Raw genomic sequence first — 4,391 nt, 5'->3', positions numbered from 1 at the left:
CGTGGAGTCTGCATCACTGCCATGGCTTACGATCAGCTGTTCTTGCATTTCGTGCTGCCTGACTTAAAGTTCTCAAGTCGCTGGAGTGACAGTACTACTACAGCTGTGAATTTTCTCTGCTTTCATTTCATGAACATTTAATATGAGACAACACGTAGTTCTCAGCCTCTCAAGTACTCCTCTATCACTTTACAAGTCAGCAAATTATTGTAAAAGCACTAAAAAAATAAAGCCCCAGCAGAGTATCAAATTGTTAGCAAGTAGCTGAGAATTAGCAGTAGCATGCCTTTTCCCCATTATATATGAAGAAAAATAAGAATTCACAGAAGTTATTGTTTTAAAAAGATGGCTAAAGTTTATGCTCAATGCTGTTCCTTGGAACAGTGAATGGTGTTTTGAACTCCATGGAATGGTGTTTTGAACTCCATGGAATGGTGTTTCGAACACCCAGACAAGGGTGATATTTAATACATATTCTCAGGGTGTCCCTTTGGTTTAGTGTAGGTTGCTCACTGTTCAACATATTCTTTTTCATACAAAGGTGGTGATCCTGCCCCTCCACTCTGCTCTTGTGAGACCTCACTTGGAGTATTGTGTCCAGTTCTGGTGTCCTCAACATAAAAAGACATGCAGTTGTTGGAGCAAGTCCAGAGGAGGGCCACGAGGATGATTAGAGTACTGGAGCACCTCCTGTATGAAGAGAGGCTGAGAAAGTTGGGGCTGTTCAGCCTGGAGAAGAGAAGGCTGCGTGGAGACCTCATAGCAGCCTTCCAATATCTGAAGGGGGCCTACAAGGATGCTGGGGAGGGACTCTTCGTTAGGGACTGTAGTGGTAGGACAAGGGGTAATGACTTTAAACTTAAACAGGGGAAGTTTAGGTTAGATATAAGGAAGAAGTTCTTTACTGTGAGCATGGTGAGGCACTGGAATAGGTTGCCCAAGGAAGTTGTGAATGCTCCAACCCTGGAGGTGTTCAAGGCCAGGCTGGACAGAGCCTTGGGCAACATAGTTTAGTGTGTGGTGTCCCTGCTCATGGCAGGGGGGTTGGAAGTAGATGATCTTAAGGTCCTTTCCAACCCTAACTATTCTATGATTCTTTGATTATATAATGAAAATAAAAAATAAACAGGAAAAGGAAGTAATGCAGAAGAAGGAACAACAGCTATCTTTCTTTGAGACTTAACAGACCACCAGTGAGCTTCAGAAAATTTTAGAAGAGTTTAAAGAGACCTGCATTATTATATTTTTTTCACAGATGGGAGACTTAAGCATTGAGAGATTAAATTAATTGCCCAAGCATGCCACAAGCTAATCCAAGAATAAAAACATCCTGTTTCTTATCTTCAAGGCCATCCTGCCTTCAATTAACCGTTCAAGACTTAGCCAGACAATGGTTAAGAGATGTTTTTCCCTCTTTCTGGCTTGGTCCAGAACATCTCTTAGGATCAAGATGTCAAATAGTATCAATGTAGAATCCAGCAACTCTGGAGACAGGAGGGCCAGCAGCTCCATTAGTCACATATCCTTGCTATGCATCCAGCAGTCCAGATGGTTTCTTTAGAGCACTTCTGGTAAACTATCTATGCAAACATATTGCAGTCAAACCTGTTTATATTACTCATTCAAAACACAACCCATTCTGATCTGTTTAACAGCAAAGCCTCCTCCTAAATTCCAGTTAACTGCCTGGGATAACTCACAGCTTGAAAGGAAGAATTGAAAACCATTTTATCTCTTTCTAATTCTAGTTTGGACAATTAATTCTATTTCTGACATTTACTTAAAAAAAAAAAACCAAAAAAAGTTTCATTTTAGTTATATCATTTGTGTAAAACATATAAGATACAGGATATTGTACACAGACTGTAGAATACTTTGAAACAGCCTATCTCAGTTTCTCAGTACGCAGGTCTGTGCTGCCTTCAGGTCAGGGAAACAGAACTACAATAGAGAACAGAAAAGGCAGCTACAGAAAAGCAACTAAAATATGGACTGATATGTAAAAATATTTTAGTTAATATCAGATACTGGGAACAAGGCTCCTAATCAGGATAATACTGTCATGTTAACAAATAATACGTTAGCAAAGATGCATACAATTTAATAACACAGTAATAGCAACTTATCTCCTAAAATAATCCCATTTCAGATAACTGCAGATAGTTCTTCCACCATGGTATTTCTTTCAAAAAGAATAGAACTTTTTAGATACTGCTGAATAAATCAGTATAAAAATAAAGCAGGTATGATGTGCTTAGATAGGCTGCAATTCTAGCAAATAAGCAATTTATTGTTTTTATTATTTATTTTTGTGCATCCTGCACTTAATTTTATGGAAATTTTACCATGAACTGAACAGATGAATCTCTTCAGTTTACTTCAGGGATTATTCCATGCTTCGAGGAATTGAATAGAGTTGCTCAATGCTCAGTTACTCTTTTTCTCCTCCAAAACTGCAATCTATTTAAACCACCTCAAATAGCTGTTTCCTACCATTTTTCCAAGTATTTCCTTCAAAATAGTTATGAGATGTTGTCTTATTTTGTCACTTCATGATGGTCATTTGACAAAAATTCTTTTAACCTCCCTTATGAAACCAGTCCATGTGGTACCATTAATGTTTTTCTCTTAGAACCCTTAGTCAGAATACTTTGGACAGGACTTTGGATTCTATTTCTAGGTGCAGGGTCACCAGTGTCATGTAAGAGAGAGGCATGCAGGCTATAGGTGTCACTAGATAGGCACAAGAAGTATCATATGCATCATAGAAATAAGTACACACTACAGTCACAGAAGACTAACTCATAACAAAGTATTTCATAATTAAAAGAAAATACATGTAATAAAGGAATACCATATTCAGTGGAAGTTTCCTTCCTGCCTGCAGCTAGAAATTCATGTATTCCATGGAGATATTTTAACTAATTGGCTCTCAAGTTTACTAGACAAAAGGGAAGTATGGTTTTTCTGCCTGATTGCCAGATATTTTACCCAGAGTCTGAGAGAGAAATGTATTCATGTAAGTCATAATCCTGTACATGCTTCTTTGGTGTGCTGTGCCAAGACTGATGTAACAAGCTTTGAGAATCTTCACAGAAGACCAAACTGTGTTAACTGAGATCTGAGATAGCAGCCATCATCCTGACAGTCTGGCAAGCTGCCTAGGAGAACTTGCTATATCTGCTGGGAGTGTTATGGATAGTCTCTAAAGAGTGAATGATTTCCTGAAATCTGGCCAAAACCACATAAGTTAGTTTTCACACAGATTTCAATTTCATTTGTAGCTAGACACTCACAGGGATTGACCTTGTGTAATAAAAATGACCTAGGGAAAAAAAAAAAATCCAGGATAAGGTCACCAAGGCTTTTAGTATAAAATAATAAACCTGATGGTCGCCTGTAAAAGGAATTCTGTTAGTGAAATCCTGTCCTTAAACTGTAGACACATACTATCCCTAGCAATCTAATTAGGAAAGATTTGTAAGTAAATTGGTTATACATGTTCCTTGAGATATTTCTCTTTTCAGGAACTGCAACAGTAAATTTTCTGTTTATTCAGCTCTGTTGTACTGGGGATGTGTAGTGTCAGAAGATGGGCCTGGAATGCTACAGGGTATAGGATTTCTTCCTAATAAAAATATATTGTTCAGTGCTGTCATACTGACCTGAGTAGACGGAAATTGAAGCTGATCTCCTCATCTTCTATCTTTAAACACCATATCCCTTCTCCTTAACATACAAAATCCAGAACTACAGCAATATCTTTATTTGGAATGAACTCTTGGCTCGACAAGGGTTGTACCCAGGTCCAGCAATGTATCAATGACATTACCACATTGGCTTAGCAGAGACAAGATTCCAACCCTGTCTTTTATCTCCTGTTAACAGATTTTTATGGGATTTCAGAATGAAAAAAAGCCCACCTGGCTGGCTGAAGATAGGAAGACAAAACAGAAAAATGATGATCCATTTAGGAAGCAGTTTCTATAGCATTTTTGCAAGACCATACCTTATTAAAACCTTAAATTGTAAGTGCCTAAATATTCCATGATCCCATAAGAAAATTAAAGAACATGATTTTGAAGCAACTGAAATGAGCTGGCGCAGTCATTGCTGTGAGATTTCTTCAGAGCAGTCAGGACTACTATCTTGTTTGCTGTGCAAGTATCTCTGGAATTATAACATTTTCTGTAAAGTCTGGGATGCACATTCTAGTTTGTAATCTAGTAGTAAGTAACCACTCCGTGTTTGGTTTACAAGATGAATGTGTGACTGCTGTAGTATTTGCATTTTCTTTTTGTATAAAAAATATCCCTGTTTTGGGGTTTTTTTTAACTATTTAATGTAGTAATTAAAAAAATACCTTGCAAGCAACTTTTCTGTGTATAAAT

This window comes from Nestor notabilis, unplaced genomic scaffold (assembly GCF_000696875.1).
Source record: "Nestor notabilis isolate BGI_N333 unplaced genomic scaffold, ASM69687v1 scaffold25694, whole genome shotgun sequence".
Classification (NCBI taxonomy): domain Eukaryota; kingdom Metazoa; phylum Chordata; class Aves; order Psittaciformes; family Psittacidae; genus Nestor; species Nestor notabilis.
This window is presented reverse-complemented; position numbering follows the sequence as displayed.